The 24956-nt window shown below is 41.1% G+C and overlaps 1 pseudogene; it reads left to right on the forward strand.

The window, feature by feature from the left end:
- The first annotated feature begins 1398 nt into the window (after positions 1-1398).
- Positions 1399-19410, forward strand: LOC123942138 (annotated as a pseudogene).
- The last annotated feature ends 5546 nt before the right edge of the window (positions 19411-24956 follow it).

Below are 24956 nucleotides of genomic sequence, written 5' to 3' on the forward strand. Positions count from 1 at the left end.
AGCCCACTTACGAAGACTGTTTCCCGCTGGAAAAGGCTGTTTGCATGCGGCGAGCCGGCACCTTCTGTCACTCATAATTTGATCATTTTTACTTCCCTCTCACTGCACTTTCCAAATGTGGACACGGTGATTTCAGGACTGGGCTCATCATTTTCACATCTTATGAGGCCTGTTTCGTTATACTTCAGAAATCCAGAGAGGCAAATTTTTGCTGAACATTACACAGCTGTCAGGCAGCCGACAACTGCCCTCCCACAGTTGTATATGAAAATACAAAGTTTTTCTTATGATGCTTGTTGTTTTCTCTCCTCATTTAACTGTTTCCATTTATTTCTGGTTCCTGCTCCTTTAGGGCAGCTTAAGCTGAGGAATATTTGTTTTGAGGGGGAGCATAAAGTATATAGAATAGTGCAGGCATGTTTATGCGGATGAATTTTGGAAATATCTAGAGGCTATCCTCCTGACGGTTTGCTTTCTTTTTCAATAATTGGTTTCAAAGATTTCAAATGCTTCTCCTAAGAGAGTCCCAATCGGAATCTTAATTAATTTTGTTGTAAACACACAGGCTACAAGAAGGAATGTTGGGCTAAAATACTCTCTCGCTTGGGGAAAGCCAGGCGTCATTTTGAAGAATTTCATAATGGAGGCCACTGACAACACTTTTTATTGCTTCTTAAAAATGAGGAATTTTTAGGCGTGTGATTCTCTACTGACTTATGTTGTAATTAGTGCGGCGTTTAAAAACTTAATTATTCATTCATAAAACCTTGGCTCTGGAGTCAGTTCTAATTCCTGTCTCATCACTTACTAGGCTTTGTGGCTTTGAATAAGTTATTTAAGCTCTCTCTGCTCAATTTCCTTCTCTGTGAAAAAAAAAAATAGGGGGGTCGAAGAATCACCCATCTTGTCAAAGAAACACAGAATTGTAAGGAATAAAAGCCATATTCATATGAATATATATAAATTCATATAAAGTCTTTAGAATGGTACCTAGCTCAGAGTAAGAATTCAAAAGATGCTATAGCTTGTTTTTTATTCATTTACTATTCAGAGGGGAGTTCGTCTGTCCCTCCTGTGCTCAGACCTGGGTGCCTTCCTTTTGCCAGCTGTGTTGCCTTGGGCACATTGCTTTCCCTCTCTGAGCCTCAGCCTTCTCGTCTGTAACACAAAGATCGTAACAGCGCTTGAGAAAAAGAGTTAATACATTTAAAGCCTCTAAATCAAGTCCTGACACAGAGTAAGCACTTACTCAGTGTTAACTATTATTGTATTTGTAATTTGCCAAGGTCCTGTGATAAATTCTGGGTATTTTGAGATGAGAGATGCTGTTACTAAGAGGCAACATGGCAGACTCCACAGACTGGTAAAGAAGGGAATGAATCAACCAGTGGTGTGACCATGGTGAGACAGAGGTGTGCTCAGACGGCCGTGTTTAGTTTAAGGCAGCAGCGCACAGGCGGGCAGGTAAGCTCACAGTGGAGGGAGGCTCAGCGCTCTGGAGGGGACTAATGAAGCTGAACAGAGCTGGCTTTGGGCTTTCTCCTTGCTTTTCCTAGTGAAGTTCCTCAGCATCTGAGACCCTCCATTTTCTTCTTCATGATTCAGGGCTGATCTTACTTACCTGTCTGCTTCCTGGGAAATATTATTTCACTCCCCAGTGGGCACATGGGAGGCATGTGGAAACTACCATAATTATTAGCGGGGAGTGGAGGAGGCCACGACCATTGCCAAACTAGTAGGCAGGTTCGAAAAGGAATTATCTCTTGATTTAAATAAGGCCTTACTTCCTAGCTTCTACAGAAAAAACTTCAATATTCTGGTGTTCTAAATGTATAGAGATTCAAACAACACAAATGACTGTTGTAGAGGTAAAATATTTAGCTCACAGGAAAAATATTTCCAGGAGAATTGTTTAAAATGAAAATGAATTTAATTGCTTAATGAATTGTTTAAATGAAAATGAATTTAAAAATGAATGCATTGGCTGATCATTAATCCAGGCCTTAACTGGTGATTATTAAGAGAATGGTTCCCAAAGTGTTTTCCAAAAACTCAAGTCCTGATAATTCCAAATGAAAAGGATTATGTGATTCAAACATGTAGACAAATTCTAGGTTAAACAGATTTCTTCTCTACAGAACATTTCATACCATTTAAGATAATAAAGTGTATTGGATGTCTCTATGAAGGGATAGAGTATATAGCATTTCCCCAATGTATTTGACCATGGAATTCCCTCTTCTTCCCACTCCCTGCCCCGTGTGTGTGTGTGTGTGTGTGTGTGTGTGTGTGTGTGTGTGTATTTCATGCCCAAGTCCAGCAAAACTCATTTTGGAAAACTATGCTTTATCTTTTTATACACCCATGTAACACATATATGTCTGCTACCTCCCACAGACATTCCTGCTGGTGTTCTGAAGGTCAAAATATAATATCATGCCAGACATAATGGTGTTCTTCACATCTCCAGAAACTTACAGGAGTCCTAGAGATTTTTCTTTGAACTGCTTACAGTGAGTTCATAAGAGCATCTTAAAATGTTTTTAAAGGAAACTTTCTCGAAGCATCAGATTAACATTTCGAAATGGGGTGGGGGGAAGCAAACAATAGGAAAAGAGGAAGAGTGATAGTTGAAATTCATTACAAATGTGTACTCTGAAAATAGTCTTTCATCTCGATTTGAAAGAATTCTGTTTTGTGCATTAATAAAGGTTTCCTCTCCATCTGATTCAAGCTCATTGTACCAATTACTTCCAGGTACTGCTTGTACAATACTCACAACCAGAGAATGCATGTTGCATAAATAGGGATACACTGCCTGAAAACAAATGTATCCTTTTGAAAATGAATGAAGGAAACAGCCAAGAACTAGAATATTCTACTGGGGACCATGAGTTGCAAAGCGCTCAAACACACAATCAAGGACCCCTGTGACTTCTTCAAATCTGGGTCTATCGGGGAAAAAAGAAACACACTTTTGGCTAAAACTATTGTTTCCATAGTCATCCACACATCTGAACTTAAATATTCATGCAAATCCCAAATGCACATGAAGATTTCTAGACCATATGAACAGTTTCACGGCAAGACCCACTCAGTGCTGGCTGGTACGCTGGATTGGTCTGCTGTCCTGTTCTCTGAGTCATGGAGCCCAATGGATCCATCTGCGCTAGGGCCTTCTAACTACACAGATGGCGGTCCTGTTTCTGTGTGCGGTGATAACCACTCAGTTCTTAATGAGGAATAAAAATAGATTTGATAAATTCAGTGAAGACTGTAATTAAGCAATTGAAGATCTTTAAAACTAACCAGTAACTGTTTCTACTTTTCCAGTTTGTTCCCTCAAACTAAATTTGACTTGTCAGGCTGACCTAACTCCAGGTACCTAGGTAACTGAGGGGAGGCGGTAAAATCATTCCAGAGCCTAGAGCTCAGACTCCACATTCCTGAAGGCAAGCTAAATGAGGAACTAGAGACTGCCCTTTCATTTCTCAGCAACTTTCAATTTGTCTTCCAATCAGGAATGCGAATTTAGAAACACCCTGTTCCGCTCTTTCTTTACATTAGTGAGAATCTGTTATTTTTAAATGATTTAAGACATTAATTACAAGAAATTCTCCATTTTTGTTTAAAAAAAAAAAAGCAGGTACTTGGTTGTTTATATTTAACTTAATTGCTTAAGAATATTTGGTTGAGCAAAAAATAGAAGTTTAATGTTCATACTTCTTTGTTCAGCAGAACCATACTCCTCTTCTGGTTGTTCCCAGGGACCTTATCCTCGCAGGTAAAATAACTTGAACCTGACCTGCAGCCTTAGGTCTGCTCCAGACCCTTTGAGGTAGAACTAGTTTTAGTATCCCCACTCTGCAGGTAAGAAACTCACCCGAGGGGGCCCAGCTCATGTGGAGCAAGGTTAGGATTTGAACTTGGGCACTCTGTCCTTGGAGCCCGTGCTCTTAACCGTATGCTCTGGGACTCTGTATTGCCTCCCATTTGAACAGACCCATTCCTTGGGTCTCCTAGACCCAAGCAGGATGGAAAGCAAGAAGCATACATGAGAGTGCCCCCTCACCCCCGAAATGCCACACTGTCTGTTGAATTCTAGAACGGGGGCTCCCAAAGCGTTGTCAACTATAGCAGCATCTGTAACTGTGCTCTCTCTCCCCATGACTCTTTGAAGTAAATGGCGTTCACGAGGACGCATAAATGCTACTGTATTTGTAAGGTATTAGTCTCATTAGAGCGCGGTCAGATTTCTTATATAAAATCAACATGACTAATGACAAGCAAATTTTGACAAGCCAACTACTTTTTTTTTTTTTTTTTTTTTTAATGCTAAGGGGGAAGGCAGTAACGACCAAAGATAGTTTGTTTGCCTGGCATAACACTCTTAATGACAACGACAGGAAAGTGTTTGTGCAATAGTACGATCACGTGAATGAGGCACTACCTTTAAAGTGATACCTGCAAGGGATTGTGGGTAGCTTCTGCTCACATGCTATGATATCAAACAGACTTTAATTCTGTGTCCAGAGTAAATTCTGCATTGCTTCCTCCACTTCTGCAGGTTCTCTGGATCCTTATCAAGTTTTTCTTTTCAGGGCCCCCTCCTCCCCTCAACTGGGAAAGGGCCTTCCAGTAAACTAATGAACCCGTCTGATTGACCCTTGCAGTCTCCACAAGCTGGTTTAAACCACGTTGGTTTCATGGAGATGTCAAAGTGTACCCTGGGCCCCACCCACACTCCTGTCTGCATCAGCCTCCCGCTCCTCTGACGATCACAGACCTCTGACGTGCACCCAGTGTCCCACGAGGCCTCCTAACACTCTGCACACCTTTTACAGTAATTCACATTTCATGTCTTTGATGGCAAAATTTGGGTTTCTGTATTATTTCCACTGCTTCAGCTTAAGAGTTTGCAGAACTTTCTCTGAAAGACCCATATTGTAAGTGCAGAGCTTCAAAAGTGTTTGTGGACAATGCTGAATAAAGTCTCCTGCCACAAAATTAACTGTTTTAAAGCCCACATCATATTCAATATTCTTCTCATTCTTAGGGAAGGAAGCAATATCTCATCTAGGCAAGTATGACTTGTTGGGGGGGTGTTTCTTCTTAGAAATTGTGGCAGATGTTGCTATTTCCTTCCCAATATTAATTTCTCCCTGAGCAATGTACACAGCTCTGGGCTATAATTTTCAGTTCCTCTTGAAGCTCTGAGATGCAAGTGGAAGTTGTGCTTCAGGATTTCCAGGAAACCTTTAAGAAATCGGGAAGGGAGCTGGGTGGTAAGATCTTTCCATTTTTATCTCTTCCTGGAAAGTAGGTGCAATGGCTGGAGACCTAGCAGCTTCATGGACTGTAAAGAAACATTAAAGATGCTACACCTTATCTTATTGATGGAGAAATCCTGAGTTTCTGATGCTCATAGACAAACAACTCTAGAATTCCTATGTCTTTTATGTGAAAAAGAAATACTTTTTTATTTTGTTTAAGGCATTATTTTTTGTTTGTTTTGGTTTAATGTTATTTGTAGACAAATGCAAATCTAACCAGTAGGTAAGTTAATTTAAATGAGAGTATCCAATTAAATTTTAAGTGGCATAGTAGAGGCAAGACATAGGAATTCAGGAATGCCTTAAGATCTTTATAAAAGAACAAGAAAAGCTTCTAGTCTTTATTAGGGTGGGTTGTTGATCACTGGCAAAATAGGAAATGCAACTCAAAACTGTCAGAGCAATTAATTGGAAGAGATGAAAAGCAGCTTTGTAATATATCAATGTTGCTAGACTGAACTACATTTCTTAGAATTCCTTTTTCTGTATGTTTCCAGATGGGGTGGGCCATAAGGGACATCCTTGTCAGCTACACACACGGAGGGCCACTTTGTAACTTACACGTCTGAATCATTCATGTGAGGTAGCTGTCAGGCCTGCACACACTCCACCTTCCTCTGGATCCTTCTTCAGCATCTCTGAATCTTGGGCCATGTGTGTGTATTTAACTCCATGAAAAAAGGCCCTAGTTTCTGCAGATACCTACACCATCAAGGTTAGATGCAATAGGAAATGACACAGGTTTCAGTCTTTCCTTGTGGATTCTAGATGATATTCATGGATTCCAACTTTTTCTTGTTTCCCCTACTTTATCTCCATTTTCCCTCCCTGGGAATGGCTGCCTAATGACAGGACTTTAAGCTCTAACAAAAGATGCAAAGACAAAAACCCTGCAGAGACCACTTAACCAGCTGCCACTATTGTAGAAGGTCTAATGCATAGACCTTGAGGTGCATGGGTGGCTTAGTTGGGTAAGCATCCAAACCTTGATTTTGGCTCAGGTCATGATCTCAGGGTTGTGAGATCAAGCCCCACATCAGGCTCTACACTGGGTGTGGAGCCTACTTTAGATTCTCTCTCTCCCTTTCCTCTGCACCTCCCTATTCTCTCTCTCTTTCAATAAGTAAGTAAGTATATAAATAAATAAATAAATGCAGAATGGGCCAGTTTGTACTGAAAAGTCAAAAATAAAATATAAGCAGAAGTATAAAAGGAATCTTGTATTTCATTCCTGATTTGTTAATTAATTCAACAAATATTTATTGGGTGATACATAAATGTCAGACACTGTACAATGTTCTAAATTAAAATGATGGCTCCTTGCCAACCTGGTACCAGTTCTAGGTACTGGTGATATAGCAATGAACAAGGCAAATATCCCTGTCCTCATGGAGCTTACATTCCAGTTGGCTGAGCAAACCAATAGACATATCAATAAAACAAATATGTATATATCAGATCATAATAAGTGGAATAGAGAAGAGCCACATAGAGACAGTAACTCCCTTCATTGCATGGTAATGGCAAGGATTTGGAGAAAATGTAGGCCAAGTGCCTGACCCAGAATAGTCCTTCTGTAAACTGGGGTTTTATTGTTTTTGTTAGGACTGCGCCAAAGGGATTAAAAAAGGGAGAGAGGGGGCGCCTGGGTGGCTCAGCGGGTTAAAGCCTCTGCCTTCAGCTCAGGTCGTGATCCCAGGGTCCTGGGATCGAGCCCCGCATCGGGCTCTCTGCTTAGCGGGGAGCCTGCTTCCTCCTCTCTCTCTCTGCCTGCCTCTCTGCCTACTTGTGATCTCTGTCTGTCAAGTGGATAAATCTTTAAAAAAAAAAAAAAAAAAGGGAGAGAGAAGATGTGATAAAAACCCATGAAGAGGAATCAGAACTCAGTAACTGATTATGCTTGTTACTTAAGAGAGGGCGCATTAATGAGATATGAATTCTAACCTCCAGAATGCAAAGAACTTAAAGAAAATAAAGAAATGGTTCTCCATATTAGTAATATAATAAAAGAAAAACTTCATTAAGTAGGAGAATCAAACAAGATAAAGCAGTCTGGAATGTGGCAGAGAGATGTGGAAACGAACTTGAGGAAGAACATGAGCCATCCATAAGGCAAAACCCAGGGTACACTGCTGAACTTGAACCTCTGAAGGGCACCAACGGGATATTTAAACAGGTGAAAATTGACAGTCTGAGTGACTTTTGTTTGGAGGACCCAACTCTAGGCCTGTATAAATCCATGATCTTCTGATTCTGGGATGATGCTTTTGCAGGTACCTGGACTGGACTATGAAGATCAGAAAGATAGCCTGGGTTGTGGTGGGACTCAGCTGAATCATGGGTCACTGTGGCTAATGGCACATCCGCATGGCTCTGGGGATGGGCTCCAAGCTTGGCAAATGCCATGCACACTTCCCTGCAGTCACTGCTCACTCTTTAGATGCCACCCCCATCTGCCCTTAATGATTAAATACACGAGGTAGGAGAAAGTGAAAAGATCTCATTACCTTCTTTAAGACACTTTTGTTTCTCCAGTGAAGAACACTGAATAGTAGGTACCATGTTGTTGAAAGTGTTAAAGGAAAAGTTTGGCAACTAATAAAGCCAAGTGAGATATGATGGGCTTCGTTTCAGCACACGTAGTGTAAATAATAATTGCAGTTTTAATGATTGTACCCAGCAGTACATTACTAATCATCTCCTCTGTGGGTGAAAGGTGACTCACACTGCAGAGTTTGGGAGGAACTAAGGAGAGGGTGGGAGAGCAGGGACAGGGAGACAGGACTTGAAGGTGTGTGTGTGGGGGATGTTGTGCTAAATGGTCACCATGATCTCACCTGACCACAGTGTAGCTGGTTGAGACATCCTCAATTATACCCACATGTGGGCATCTGGGTGGCTCAGTTGCTTAAGCGACTGCCTTTAGCTCAGGTCATAATCCTGGAGTACCAGGATCGAGTCCCACATCAGGCTCCCCACTCAGCGGGGAGTGTCCTTCTCCCTCTGACCTTCCCTGCTCTCATGCTCTCTCTCTCATTTTCTCTGTCTCAAATGAACAAATAAAATCTTAAAAAAATATATATACCCACATTTTTACTGAATCACATGGAAAACAATTCTTCAGTTTTCTAGTGGAGAAAATAGTGATGTTTTGGCAACATTTCTTTGAAGACGACCTATGAAAAGATTAGGATAAAAACAATCTTTTGGTTTAGAGCACTGAAGAAGCACGTTATTAACACAAATATTCAAAATAGAAGGCACTGAGATGGAGACAGAAGCTATTTTTGTTGACCCTGGTGTGTGCCTGAAATGTTAAAAGTCCTGATGTCCTATTTGCAAAGAGAAGTTATTAAAGATTAAACATATCTGAAATCTGGAAATGATTTGGGATTAAGGTTTTCAACAGCAGATCATAGGTGAAGCTTATAAGGAAATGAATGCATAGAAAGGTCAGGCCCCTTTCCTAAATTAAAGGCAAAGAATAAACACAATGTTCTCTAGGATAGCCTTGCTTGACCCATGACCCAGGATCTCTTCCCCCAAAGCACTTGAAATGCTCCTTAAGAAAATAAACATGGTTGGGGCGCCTGGGTGGCTCAGTGGATTAAGCCGCTGCCTTCGGCTCAGGTCATGATCTCAGGGTCCTGGGATCAAGCCCCGTGTCGGGCTCTCTGCTCCGCGGGGAGCCTGCTTCCTCCTCTCTCTCTGCCTTCCTCTCTGCCTACTTGTGATCTCTCTCTCTGTCAAATAAATAAATAAAATCTTTAAAAAAAAAAAAAAGAAAATAAACATGGTTGCCCTCAGTGCAGAGTCTGCTTAAGATTCTCCCTCTCCCTCTGCCCCTCCCCCCACCCCCCACTCACCCACATTTTCTCTCTCTCTCTCAAATAAATAAATAAATAAATAAATCTTTAAAACAACAACAACAACAAGAATCCAATGTGGTAGGTGCTATTATTATTTGCATTCTACAAATGCAAAGATATAGCACCGCGAGACCATACAACTGGCTCAAGGTCAGAAAGCTTGTAAAGGGATGAGCAGAAGTCTATTTTCTGAAGCTGGGTGTATAAAAGCATATTGTGTAGTTAATGAAGAAATGGGTTATCCCAGAAAAACACTATCTGTAGAACTATATGTGAAAATGCTCACTGATGAAAGAAGCACTTAAAATGCTCTTTTCTTCTGAATTTTTTTGAACTAAGAAGACATTTGAACTACAAAAGTTAAAGGGAGGGTTTGGAAACTCCCACAGCAGAAAATATTGGAATACTAGAAGAGACGTGAATTTTTATTATTGATTAGACATAAAATGGAGTTGTTTATGGATATGTTTAGACATGAAATATCTACACAAAAGAACTAAAACTTCATGTATAATACCTCACTTTAACTTCTAAATTTTAGTAACTACCATGGACAGACAGGCTACCTCATACCATTTAGCAACTTCTGTACTAAATTTTAAGATCAGATGAGAAAACATGTGCAACTCTTCATCAAGACTCTGTGTGCATGACCATTATTAGGATAGCCTTGACAACAGTCCTAGTGTAACAAAGACCAATATTCCAATTTTGTTTTATTAATGAGAACCTTGAATGTTGGGACTGACTTGCTGAAGTCACAGAGAGAGTGGAAGGCAAGACCCGTACATTCTTGAAACCAGCAATTCTGAGTCCCAAGTCCAATGCTATTTTCACTATGCTTTGTTATTTAATGATTTTGGATAATTTTTAATAAGATTTCTTTATTTTTATTTTAGAGAGAGAAAGAGAGAGCGTGAGTGTGGGGTGGGGGGCAGAAGGAGAGGGAGAAAATCCTCAAGCAGACTCCCTACTGAGCATGAAGCTTGACATGGGCCTCAATCCCAGGATGCTGAGATCAGGACCTGAGCTGAAATCAAGAGTCAGACACTTAATTGACTCAGCCACCCAGGCGCCCCATGGTTTGGGATATTTTAAAGACAACTGGAATGTATTTGTCCAATATGAGTCAAGTGTCCTGGTTTGTCCAGGATCAAAGGAGTTCTCTGGACATTGGACTTTCAGTGTTTAAATCTAGAAAGTCCCCAGAAAACTGGCACTAGTGTGTTTCCATCTGTAAATCTAATTGTTTATAGGATTTAAAAGAAAGCAAAACAACAGTTGTTGGTTTTAATGGCCATGTGTTTATATTGGGGGGAAAAACACGTGAAAAGATTAGCATGCCATTGGGTGGGTTGTCACCAAGACTGAATTAAAAAATAAATGAAAACATTTATTACTCACATTAAAAGCTGAAGAAAATAAACAAGGCAAAGTGTGAATGCTCCTCTTTCAACTCATTACAAACATGTAATGTAAAAGTGTAGGAGCACGGAAAAGCTTCGAGTGGAGGGAAGTTAGTGATCAGTGATGTTTGAAATATTGTTTATGGACAGATGGGATATTTTTCTCTGAGCAATTTATGAGAATCTGATGAAGGTTGGAGCAAAGATCCTGTTTTTCACAATTAAACTGAACTTGCCAATGGAATTTTTACAAGTAGAGTTGACTCTTGAACAAGTTGGGAGTTAAGGGCACCGACCCCTGTGCACTTGCCCTGGAAAAGTCCATAACTTTTGACTCCCCCCAAACTTAACTACTAACAGTGTACTGTTGACCAGAAGCCTTGCTAATAACATAAACAGGCAGTTAATACATATTTTGTATGTCATATGTATTATACACTGTATTCTTACCATAAAGTAAGCCGGAGAAAAGAAAATGTTAATAAGAAAGCCATAAGGAAAATCCATATATAGAACTACCATAAAAAAAAATCTGTGTGTAGGTGCACCCATGCAGTTCAAATCCGTGTTGTTTTAGGGATCAACTGTATAAGGGTATGGAAGGGGAGAATTCAACTAACTACTTCTTCAAAATATTTAAAATAGCTAACATTTACTGAAAACCTACTCTGTTCCAGGCACTGGCGTTCCACAGTTAATCCTCACCACGACTCTGAGAAGGGGACGCTGCTATTGCCTATTACAGATATGGAGAAGCAAAGCATATTCAACGTACCCAAGTCTATGGCAAAGCTATGATACAAATCCAACCAAAATGGCCCCGGAGTCCATGTTTCTAACGTCTATGCTGCATCTAGTTAAGGCATGACAGGAAGAGGTACTTCTGTTTCCTTATCGCTCTCACTTTGAAATCATTTCCAAATGCGTGGGAGGTAAAGTATCCAGGAAGAGCCATAAGGAGGACGAGCTATTGGAGAATTAGGGGTGTAGCTGGGTAGAATTACCGACAGACGTATTATGAACAGGAGTCTTGGAGGCCTCATTCTCCCCTTCTCTTCCTGTTCTCATCAAGCAGACGTCCCTTCAGTGACCATCTCTAAGCGTCCTTGGCTCTTATGTTGTTTGAATACTTAAGGAAGACCAGCAGAAAAGGAAATCCATGAAGGAATTTCTTCACCAGTCCTGCCCTTACCCCAGTTTCCCTGAGGAAATCTGTGGTTCATTCTGTACCTTATTTTTTTCTTTTCTTTTCTTTTAAATTAACATATAATGTATTATCAGCCCCAGGGGTGCAGATCTGTGAATTGCCAGGTTTACACACTTCATAGCACATACCTTCCCCAATGTCCATAACCCCACCACCGTCCCCCTCCCCCCTTCCCCCGGCAACCCCCAGTTTGGTTTGTGTCTTATTTCGTTTTTATTTTTATTTATTTTTTAAAAGATTTTATTTATTTATTTGACACAGAGAGAGAGAGAGATCACAAGTAGGCAGAGCAGCACACAGAGAGAGAACGAGGGGGAAGCAGGCTCCCTGCCGAGCAGAGAGCCTGATTCGGGGCTCAACCCCAGGACCCTGAGATCATGATCTGAACCGAAGGCAGAGGCTTAACCCACTGAGCCACCCAGGGCACGCCCTTATTTCTTTTTTAAATAGAATTTTGTTGAGGCAGACTTTCCATAATTGGAATCTGGGAGGGGATTATAGTTAATTTTTTTATTGCAATAGAAATATTCTTCGAGAACGTTTCTTGTAGAAATGTTTCACATTCAAGGTGGAGGTGAGAGGATGTCTCTGCCTCTGTGATTATATTAGCAGCCACAGATGTGAGGTTTTTGTATGTAGAACAATATTTAAATGTGAAACCATAGTAAACTGAATACATTTACTTTGGGTCTCTTCTGGTCAGAGCACTTTACACAAGCTTTTCTACAGGCTAGGTTATTCCAGACTTTCCCCCACGACAATGAAGCATCCCCTTTATTCTGAAAGAAAGACAAGTACTGATGCTTAAGCACGAGGAATAAAGTTGCTACATGTCCCAAGTCCCTTTCTGCATGTTTCAAAGGGCTTATGTAGGATTGGCTCTTTGTGGGTAGAGAAGAAAAAGCAGAGGCTTTGGGGTTAGACTTTGAATCAAATCCTGCATGTTTCTCTTAGCTGTGTCATGGGTCGAGTTTGTTATCTTCACTTTCCATATCAGGAAACAGAGGTGCTAAGACCAACCTCTCTCACTCATAGGAATGTGAGAATTAAACTACATCATGGAACGAAAACCTTAATAGACAGTAGACATACAGTAGACATATATTTATGACTTAGACCTCCTGTGGCATTTCCTAAAAGCCTTAGGCTTCCTTATGGGCAAAATTGAGCAAAAATGGATTATTAGTAGTAGGGACAAGTTTGTCAGAGTTTCTCCTGCGTCTGGACTTAAATCTATCAGCTTACACAGGCATCGATTTGCACGTGTTGTTCCACCCTTCGCTAGATGTTGCTTTGCTGAAAGAAAACATTGTGCTTAGAGATTCCATTCAAATAGGTTTGGTGTTTATGCTACTTGTGTGACTGCAAGTCTAGCCAGAACCCTTGAATTTTCTTTTTTTAAATAGTAGTCATATTCATTAGGTAACTCTTTTTTTTTTTTTTAAAGATTTTATTGATCTGACAGAGAGAGAGATCACAAGTAGGCAGAGAGGCAGGCAGAGAGCAGGGAGGAGCAGGCTCCCCACCGAGGAGAGAGCCCAATGTGGGGCTCGATCCCAGGACCCTGAGATCATGACCTGAGCTGAAGGCAGAGGCTTAACCCCCTGAGCCACCCAGGCGCCCCCAGAACCCTTGAATTTTAATCACTTCTTATGAGCTGGTCAGGCTCATGTGTGCCACCCGAACCCAGAGCTGGCAGAATTAACATCTTAGTAATTAAGAATTCAGGCTGACACATTTAAAAATTTCTTACAGTTTCAATATGAGCTCATAGGTTAAAATGAGTAGATGTTGGCACTTGACAATTTATGTTCTACACTTTTCACAAGTGTATCTGAACAAGATAATGGGGATCTATGAACAATAGGGAAGGAAAAGCCCTTTATTTCCTAGTGTACTTTATTTATTTTTTTAAAGATTTTATTATTTATTTGACAGAAAGAGAGAGAGATCACAAGTAGGCAGAGAGGCAGGCGGGGGGGGGGGGGGGTTAGCAGGCTCCCTGCTGAGCAGAGAGCCCAATGTGGGGCTCAATCCCAAGACCCCAAGATCATGACTGAGCCAAAGGCAGAGGCTTAACCCACTGAGCCACCCAGGCGCCCTCCTAGTATACTTCAAAATTGATAGTTATCCTGAAGTATTCAGATGGATATGCAGGACCTCACATGCACTTGTTTTCCCATTTATGTGAACCACCTGGAAAAACTCCCAAAGTACAATTGTTACTAATACGTTATATATAATTCAGATCTCCTCCTTCTAAGGGAGGTAGTGAATTCTGAAGGCAATTACAAGAAACTGAGTAATGGTTGCCCTTTAGAACCCATCTCTCCAATGTTCCCATTTCTTCACTTTTATTCTTGTCCTTTTACATCTTCATTAGAGGCATTTATTATAATTGGACATTTCTAATTGAAGTAAAGTTCTCAGAAGTTATTGCTGCAAACACAATAAAGAAAATGTTAATTTTCAGACTGATTAACAGTATTTTTAAATTATAGAATGATTTCCTAACCATGAAAACTCAGATAAAATTACCAAAATTGGGGAAAATTATAAATACATTATGTGTTTTAAATCTTACATGTGCTTATACTCACAATGATAGATTGTTTATTGATACTCTGATAAATGCAAATTGATAAAGAAAAGGTGGTTTGATGTTTTATTAACTAGATATTATGATATGCTAGTGAATTTTTACCCAGTCTATAGACAGGGTAAGAATTTATTGAACAAGGTCATGATGCCAATGATTGAACTGAGCAGGGACTGGACTCAGAATTACATTTCCAGGTTTCACATTTTATAAATCCCTTTATACTCAACTCTTGCTAGTCTGGTCTATTTTCAGTTGCTGGAACTTCTGATATTGTCCCTGATTTTTTTTTTTTCCATATGCTGTTCACTCTGCTTAGAACATTCTTTCCTATCCACTGAAGCAGCCACATTCCCTGGCTAGTACTTTCATGCGTCTATCATTCATCCATTTATACATTTGATGTCAAGTGCAATCCAACACTAGTTCAGGTTCAGGGTAAGTGTGGGAGAAGGATTTCATCATGAGCAAGACACTCATGGCTTCTCTGCTGGAGGGGTTTGGAGCTCTGGCAGAAGGAGATTTCTCCATCCCATTCCCTTCCTGTGTTTCTTCTCAGCTTTGTCACAGATGGGAAGAGTCTGTTAGCCTAATCACTTTGACATTAAAAAGAAAGACAGTCAATTGTCACAGACACAGGTTTATTTACTCTATAGGTTAATTTACCTAAGAGATCTCTAATGACCAACACCTCCAAGAGTCCACCATAATCTTCCCATCAAGGAGCCAAGAACAAGGCCATTCCTTCTTTGACCTTCAGGGCAGCACTACCTCTGTGGAGCAGGAATCCGAGGAATCCTAGTGGCCAAGGAGTAAAAAGCTCAAATGGTAAGAGAATAGAGGCAAATCCCGATATTCATTTGTTCTCTAAGTTAGAAGTCTCTCATAAGAGTTACCAGGGCATTCGGCTCTCACTATAATCTATTACAATCATTTGTCCTTTTACTCATTTTCCCCACTAACTTCTAAGATCCCTCCTAAGCTTTGCATCCTCAGAGTCTATCCCAGAGCTTAGCGCATAGCAGACACTCAGTAAATGTCTGTTTAACGAATGAATGAGCCAGAGCAACCAGCAGTTATGGTAGTGAAAGTGGCCCATGAGGTACCACTCACCCAGGTCGTCTTGTGCCTAGTGTTGACATGAGTTCTCTGCTGTACAGTCCTATGCTGTGACTCTGGAAATACACTATCATGTCACTGTCTGATGAATGGTAATGTGGTAGTGTGTCTAACTTCAGGTCTAAAAGGATTCCACTTCCACTTCTAGTGCTTGGTCATTCATTTAAGACTGAGAGAAAAGAGATGGGAAAATATGTCTGTCCGAAACACCCCGCAGTCCACAGTGCAGTCTTCTCACTGCTGGCATAGAGAAAATCAAATGGAACTTAGACACAACAGACTTGGGTTTAAGATCCTGTCACTTCATGGGTAGAAAACCACAAGAACACAGATTCTTTGCTCTGAGTCTCAGTGTCATCTGTGATCCCAGGATAAAAATACTAGCTCTCTGATTTGCCCTCTAGAGGTCTATCCACAGGGGTGCCTGGGTGGCTCAGTTGGTTAAGTGACTGCCTTCAGCTCAGGTCATGATCCTGCAGTCCCAGGATCAAGTCCCACATCAGGCTCCCTGCTCAACAGGGAGTCTGCTTCTCCCTCTGACCCTCCCCCCTCTCATGCTCTCTCTCTCACTCTCTCTCTCAAATAAATAAATAAAATCTTAGAAAAAATATAGGTTTGCCCACTTTATGATTATCTACAATCAGATTTGGTTTTACTGATATTCTGCATTGGTTTTTCTGTTTTCTATTTCATTGATTTCTAGTCCTATCTTCCCCCCCCTTTTAAAGATTTTATTTATTTGAGAGAGAGAGAGCATGAGCAGGGATGGGGCAGAGGGAGAAGCACACCCCTATTGGACTCAATCTCTGCACCCTGAGATCATGACATGCGCTGAAGTCAAGACACTTAACCGACTGAGCCACCCAGGTACCCCTACTCTTATCTTTATAGTCTCCTTCCTTATATGTGATTTGGGTTTGATTTGCTCTTCTTTTTCTATTTTTTTAATGTAGAAATAAATCATTGACTGTAGACCATTCTTCTCAGTAACTAAAAGAAGATGGTACCTGTGAAGTCAGCAAAGACATCGTTGAAGTGTATTTGCCAGCACGCACATAAAACCATTAGTAGATAATTGATTGAATGTTTTAAAACATTTTCCTAACAGGTTTGCTGGGATATTATTTTGGCTAGGGTAAACACAACTAGCCCAAAGTTGTCCATCAATAATAACTCTTTATTTTAAAATGGGAGTCTAGGTACTAAAGAAAGTGCGAGGGACTGGGAAAAATACTGAGCTTCAGAGGCGTGCCGATTATGGCTCAAGGATCTGTTTAGTGGGTCCGCTATCTCTCTTGTGGCTGTGGTTTCACGGGAGCAGAGGCACACCCATTCCTTTAAGGACGGTCTCTACCTTCCCCATGACAGCCGCAGAGCTGAGTGGTTGTGACAAGACTTGCTGCTCCACAATGTCTAAAATCATCACTCTCTGTCCCTTTACAGAAAAAGTTTACTGACTGTAGCATTACTGCCCCAGCTTTTTTATCTGTGAAGCAGGAATGATAGCCCCCACTTCCCAGAGCTGTTGCCAGGACACTTACTTTGGGATATTTGTGTGAAAACATTTGGTAAGTTGTTTAGCATATAGCCATTGTGCAAGTAATTCTTGTTCAGTTGGAATCTAAAATTCCCACCTACACCCAATGGTTGATTTAAAACCATTTTCTTTTTAACCTTATATTTATAAGGTGAAACACGTGTGTCAAAAAGTAATATTTCACATTTTCCTTTTTTAAAAACACTGCTATTTGCTTGTCATCATGACTCTGCCAAACGATATAATCTTAACCCATCTTTGTGATAAATTATTAAAATAACCAGAGATTTGTAATAATGTGGTTGATGCAGTGCTGAACTCCACTGACTTTATGCAAATAGAAATGAGAGAGAATATTTCTGAGTTTTTAAATGGTAAAAATCATAATTTTCTTTATACAGCAGCAAACAAAAAAGCCTATAATAGAAGTCAAGATCATTGGCTGTTTTTTCTTGAATGATATTGTAAAAGATACATTATTTTTTTTTCTTCAGTATTTTTTTAGAAATACATTGCATGGAAACTAAAATGATAATTTGGAAAAACACAGGGGTATTCTTCATAAGGGACTGTTCGGCACTAGCATGCTGTGTGTATTGTAATTCTTACCTAGTCACGCTGATTACAGCAAGTAGGTAAATAAGGAGAGGCAAGTCACCAGCAGCTATTTCCTCCTTGCAGAACTGCTTTTATTAAATTACTCTCTACTGTGATCACCAGCCTATACTGAGGTAAAAGATAAGAACATTAGTCAGCACATCCTGTCTGATCTTAGGACAATAATCATATTCATCCTGATAAATTGCTCTTCTGTGTTATACACCCTGCGGTTGAGGAATTGATCAGGCTTCCCCTTGCCGGTGAACGTGGTGGAATGCTGGGGGCCCAATCTGTCCCTCAGCTGTAGCAACCACGTGGATTTTTATGATGTACATTTTACCATCATTCCTAGTTATGTTTTATGTCCTTTGTTTCTTCCCTTTCCTCTGCTTTTATTTATGCTATCTAAGTATTTTATGTAATTTTGCAAGCCACATTCAATCTTTTCTGGAATAAGATTGGATATAAATAGATAGGCAATAGGGAAGTGGATAGGTAATTTCCAGTAAAATACTAATATGTCTTTTGGTTCTCTCCTTGAAATACCTTATAAATAACACAAAAAAATAACTCCCAGCTTAACAGTTGATAAATCTTATAATTTAAAGAGAAATATGTAGACGATGCGGGAGCCATAGGCTGGGACCAGGCTCACTGCGCAGAGGCGACACCCTGGTTCCCATCCAGGATTGTGCAGCGGCGGCCACATCGGCAGCTGGAGCGCCCCCAGAGCCTCTGAGCCAGAGGGAAAGGTGAAGAACGAAATTGCTGCCATTTTCTTTCTCACCAGGCGAGTTCGAAAACAGTAACTTTGGGGGGAAAAAAAAGGCAGTTGAGAGATTTGCTGAGAAATTGACTGTTATACTTCCAGAAAAACAAAAACAAACAGTGGTACCCAGAAAAACCAACAAAAGGACAGGTCTACAGAGGCATTCTTGTTGATGTTCCAGAGCAGATCCTGAGGCTCTGGAGGTCTGTGTGAACAGGGGCACCTGGTCCATGGACCCGGGTTTGCGGAAGGAGCTCACTCGGTTCAGGGCCCCTTGGGAGGAGGCGTGATGTCAGGTGGGGACGGAGAGAAAAACAATGCGTTCGTTGGTGCCAGCTTTGAAAATGATGATGAGAGGGGCACCTGGGTGGCTCAGTTGGTTAAGCATCCGCCTTTGGCTCATGTCATGATCCCACAGTCTGGGGATCGAATCCTGCAGCGGGCTCCTTGTTCAGCGGGGAGCCTGCTTCTCCCTCTCCCTCTGCTGCTCCCACTCTCTGTCTCTGTATCTCTCTCTCTGTCAGATAAATAAATAAAATCCTAAAAAGAAAAAAAGAAAGAAAAAAGAAAAGAAAATGAGGATGAGAATAAGGAGGACATCTCTATGAAAGCTACCAGGGCCCTTGACAGCGTTGCTTCTGATTTTTATTCAGGATCCTCTTCTTCAGACGAAGAAACAGATAAGGAAGTAGAAGGGAAACCCAACTGGGGAACAGCAGCCCCAAGCCCTGTGTACCAGATTTCCAAAGTGAGAATCCCACCTCCTCCAAGATGGCGCCCTTTGCCCAGAAAGAAGCCAGGAACGTGTCCAGGGAATGGCCATCAGCATCACTACCCTCCTCCTAGTCTATCTGTTTATCCAGACCAGGGAAGGAAGAATAAACCCCATCACCCAAATCCAGTTACCTCCTCCCAGAATGTACTGTGACGGGAATCACCAGGTTGACCCTCACATCTTAGCACTCCGCTAGTCCTTTTGCTTCTCTGTTGGTGTCAGTGTTGAGAGAAGGTAGAACAAGCCTGACCACATATTAAAAGCTAAATGTTCTTATTTCATAGTGGTAAAGTTAGATGGACCAAACCATCGCACTTATTTTTATAGAGAAGTTATTGACAATCATTGTTCTTAAAAATATATATACACAATGGAGTATTATGCCTCCATCAGAAAGGATGAATACCCAACTTTTGTAGCAACATGGACGGGACTGGAAGAGATTATGCTGAGCGAAATAAGTCAAGCAGAGAGAGTCAAGTATCATATGGTTTCACTTATTTGTGGAGCATAACAAATAACGTGGAGGACATGGGGAGATGGAGAGGAGAAGGGAGTTGAGGGAAAATGGAAGGGGAGATGAACCATGAGAGACGATGGACTCTGAAAAACAACCAGAGGGTTTTGAAGGGGCGGTGGGGGGGGGGGTGGGAGGTTGAGGAACCAGGTGGTGGGTAATAGGGAGGGCACGTATTTCATGGAGCACTGGGTGTGGTGCAAAAACAATGAATACTGTGGCGCTGAAAATAAATAAATAAATAAATAAATAAATAAATAAATAAAATATATACAGGCACTTTAAATATATTGGTATAGTTTGGGAAACTTCAAGTACTCGAGTTTTTAACGTTGGCCTTCAGTATTTATAGATCGTGCGTCAACTCTGTGGGTTATGAGAACGCTGTAGCAGCAGGCGATCTGTTCTAGTATCTTTGAGCGTTTCCTTTACGGAAGGTATGTAAGTTATTTATACACAAGGAAATCTCTTTTATGTCATTGTTTAGAAGAATTGAGTGAATTATGTTGCAAATAAAAAGTAGTGTGAGGCAAAATAAATAAATAAAAAGTAAAAAAGAAATATAGAAATAAAGAAATATAGAAATATTTAGTTCTATTAGTCATTTGGCTCCCTATACCATACAAAAAGATTAAAATAATTTTGGCTGCAACCAACCTACTGTCCTTTCTAAGGTAAGCCTGTGGTTTAAATGTCAAATTTTCATTTAAATATCAAAAAGAAGGAATGCTTATGGTTTGTATTCAAACTACCCAGGCACACTAATTTAATTTGCTTGATAAGGATTATTGGAATTGGTTGCATTTTAAAAAGCATGCAAGTGGAACTATAAAAAATATTTTTAATTCATGACAATCGTATATCATTAATTAAACCAAGTAGGTATTTGCTGAGCAATGTCTATGTGTCAAATACTGTTTGCAGGACTGTGGATATAGTAGCACTGAACAAGACAAAACTCTTCCCTTTTGATACTTTTTTTTTTTAGATTTTTATTTATTTATTTGACAGACAGAGATCACAAGTAGGCAGAGAGGCAGGCAGAGAGAGAGAGGAAGAAGCAGGCTCCCCGCTTGAGCAGAGAGCCCGACAGGGGGCTGGATCCCAAGACCCTGAGATCATGACCTGAGCTGAAGGCAGAGGCTTTAACCCACTGAGCCACTCAGGTGCCCCGCCCCCCCGCCCCCCCCCCCCCCCCCCCCGCCTTTTGATACTTTTTAAGAACAGCTAAATCATAGCAGAGGGGTCTAGGAGTTGAGAAACATGGAACAAATTTGTAGTAACATTATCTTATTGATTCTGATTTGTGAGACTTACTGCTGAAAGTGTATGATATCTTTTAAGAGATTTGTTACCTGCCTAGAAATCATAAAATCCTCATCTGAATTTGAAGCTCCAGGGGCAGGTAGATCAAAAAGAAGATGAATTTGACTCACTGTGGGCATGGATCCCCGAGATGCCATTGGCCTGGAGATGGCACTATTATTAAGTTTTTCTTTAATTGGAGGGCTCCCACTTCTGTGGAGGGTGACAAGAGAGACAGAGAATGGAAAATTATCCCTGGACAAACAGGTATGTCCTGGAATGGGCCAAGACTGAGGAAAAACCTGTAAAACAGAGTGAAAACAGAACTTGGAGCTAAAATCTAGTCAGGAGTTGGAGATTGCCATAGCATGGCATCAGAAATTGCCTAGTTGTTAAAAACAAAAACAAACAAGCAAACAAAAAACAACCTCGTATTTAGTCATACTTCATCTACTGTTTCTTTTCTTTTTTTTTTTTTAAAGATTTTATTTATTTATTTGACAGAAAGAGAGATCACAAGTAGGCAGAGAGGCAAGCAGAGACAGCTTGATGTGGGGCTCAATCCCAGGACCCCGAGACCATGACCTGAGCCAAAGGCAGAGGCTTTAACCCACTGAGCCACCCAGGCACCCCTCCGTCTACTGTTTCATATCTTCTTCCCTTTATTCAACCTGCTGTCAGCAGTTTTCTCTCCCTTATCCTTCTAAACTCAGTGAGACTTCGTCTTCTCTAGAAACTTCCCCTGTAACCTAGGTTGAATGAAATGATCTTTATTGTTTCTCATACTACCCTGTTCCTACCTCCATTATTTCTTTCCTCATATTTCATATGAAATTCTCCTTTGAAGTGTCTGCCACACTCATTAGACTAAGAGGTTCTTTGATGGTGTGGACTGTGCCTTACTTCCTTCTCCTCTGTGCCAGCTACTTTAGGTGCTGAGAAGAGATGTATTGAGTTAAACTGAACTGAATCAGGCAAGCGATAAAGAACCAGGGAGCATAAGGCACTCTATGTACCATAGATCACATTGTCAAACACCCGCCAGGCCTGACAGATAGTATCAATAAACAATGGCACATTCCACGTAAGGAAAACAGCTACTCTAACCCAGATGGTTGTTACCAATGGGACTGCAGCCCCATACTGCCAGATCTGAGGTTTTGGAGAAGTCAAAAGGGTTCAATATTTTAAATAAATATTTCTGTCTTAGACCTTAGTGGCAACACATTCAGTTTTAAAGATTCTCTTCGGGCCAAGAAAACCCGGCTGTCTCCAGCAGGGGTTCGCTGGTCGTGTCTCTGCGGTGGTATTTCGGTAAGGGATTTTTTTTTCTCTACAAACTACAAACAACAACTCTAGGTATCAGAGACAGAACAAGAACACAGCAGACAGAAGAAAAGAAAAAGAAAGAAACATAGTGGAAGGATATAGGACTAGGGATAGTCGAGGAATTGGAAGCATAGCTGAACAACCAGGTTTGAAGCAGGACAGAGCCTGGGTAGTGACAGCGAATCTTGGAGACCAGAAGCCATGGACAGAGTAGCGGGACTCTCACAGACTTCGTCTGTGTCAAGCAGTGATGACTTCCATCGCCGGTGTGGTTGCCAGACGTAGCAAATAACAATACTGGACACACCGTGAAATTTGAAATTCAGATAAACAACCAATAATTTTTTAGCATAAGTATGTCCCATGCGAACTTCTATGTTAGCAATTCTTTTTTTTTTTTAAAGGGAATTAAGAGTACATTTATCTTTTTTTAAAAATATTTTATTTATTTGACAGAGAGAAATCACAACTAGGCAGAGAGGCAGGCAGAGAGGCAGGCAGAGAGAGAGGAGGAAGCAGGCTCCCCATGGAGCAGAGAGCCCGATGTGGGGCTGGATCCGAGGACCCTGGGATCATGACCTGAGCCGAAGGCAGAGGCTTTAACCCACTGAACCACCGAGGCGCCCCTATGTTAGCAATTCTAATTACTAGAAGTGAGAGTCTGAGTTCCTTAATTTGGGTCACATGTCTATCCTCAGTCCCCTGAATGAATCATCTAGGAACACTGAAAGTCATGGAAGAGAGAGTGACTTCTAAAAGAAAACTGGGGTCTTCAACCACAGGAAAAGGTGAGGAATGTTAGGATGTTAAATGGACCATTCTCTCTATCTCTTAGTCATCAGTTGATGTGTTCATTATTGTTTTTTTACATACACACTTAATAGGATGATACTAAAAAAATATAAATTTTAATGTTGATAAGTCTGGTTCTCTTCTGTGTTGCATGTTACTATTCAGTGGCTGGACCGTGGGCAGGAGGTCTGTGGTGCCAGGGGAGGATCCGACAGGGCCCTCGTTAGTAGCTGTTTATTGCTCAGTATATAAGTATTAGATGGCACAAGGATAAACCTTAAGAAAGTGATTGTCTTTGTTTAGGAAATCCATTAATGGGGTGTTTTGACAGAGTTTGGGCGCTGCTATGAAATAATGGAGACGAGAAAGCTAAAACAGTTTGTGAGAAGTTAACAAGAAGTTGAATCTGTGCCAAGGAAGAAGCAGGTGAGTGCGGGAAGAAGCAGCGATGGGAGGACACACACAGCTGCTGGCTGGGCTCCGCAGAGAAGGACGCTCACGGAGGGATGCCCGGCGGCATGACCCCTAAAAGACTTTCAAATGATAACGTTTAATATTAAAATTTAAATTGGTTGTTGCTCTAAAGTGTCAAGAAATGCCTTATGAGAGTAATTTGGGAAGAAATAATAGGAAAGGAGGTATGTTCTGCCTGTGGGTCAGTGCAGACGGGAGAGAAGAGAATAGTCGTGGGAAGTGGGATGTGAGTGTGTGCGAACTCACGCATGCGGAAATGCAGAACGTGGGCACCACAGGCAGTGTGAGTGGTTAAGAATCCCTCTGAATTTCGCGTGTATGGTGGGAGGGGGAATCTAGCATTTGTAAAAATTTAATTAAATATCAGAGTACAGCGTGGCTCCAGCTGACATTTGAGTCATATATATGGGCCAGGTGGGTAATTTATATTATGCAGTTGTAGCTTTTATATAAATCACGAGTTCTTTCTTTCGAAGGATTGTTAACGTCTCGGGTATCAGGAGTGGCTAACCGTGTTTCGGTCCTGTTCCTGGTTCCCAGTGTCTCCTCCTGTGTCATTCTTTTCATCCCAAATCTTGTGTGGCTCAAATCTCAAGTCTCCCTCTTTCTTGTAAGTTGCAGAGGCTCTTTGTTGCCCTCTGTCTGTGTTTACCTGGAGTCCACTAATTATGGTACAAGGGCTAAGTCAATGGAAAGAAAATCTATGCTGTGACTATTCCCATTCTATTTTCTACCTTTAAATTTCTCTTTTCTAGCTGCACACTCCACATGATGCCAATGGTATTGTGACTAGTCACTATTGTGACTAGTTCCACCCATTTTGAAGCATATGACTGAGACCATGGGGGCTCTTGGGTCACACCATCCGGATTAAAAATCTTTTTTTTTTTTTTTAAAGATTTTATTCATTTAGTTGATAGAGAAACACAGAGAGAGAGGGAACAAAAGCAGGGGGAGTGGGAGAGGGAGAAGCAGGCTTCCCGCTGAGCAGGGAGGCCAATGTGGATCCATCCCAGGACTCTGGGATCACGACCTGGGCTGAAAGCAGACGCTTAATGACTGAGCCATCCAGGCGCCCCTGGATTAAAAATTTTGGCTCCACTCCTTGTTATCAAGCTATGAGACCCCTCTTTGCCTCAATGGCCCCCTTCTCTAACAAATTTGATGGGTTCATTATTTTAATAGGTTTCTTACTCTAACTGGGTCTCAGACTCATAGACCTGGAGGAATATGGTTGTTCATTTATGATCAACTTTCATTATTGCCCCATTCAAGGTGATTTTTTAAACCATCTCTCTGGGGTGACTCTTATGAAGCCATCCCCA

This window comes from Meles meles, chromosome 1 (genome assembly GCF_922984935.1).
Source record: "Meles meles chromosome 1, mMelMel3.1 paternal haplotype, whole genome shotgun sequence".
In the NCBI taxonomy this organism is placed as follows: domain Eukaryota; kingdom Metazoa; phylum Chordata; class Mammalia; order Carnivora; family Mustelidae; genus Meles; species Meles meles.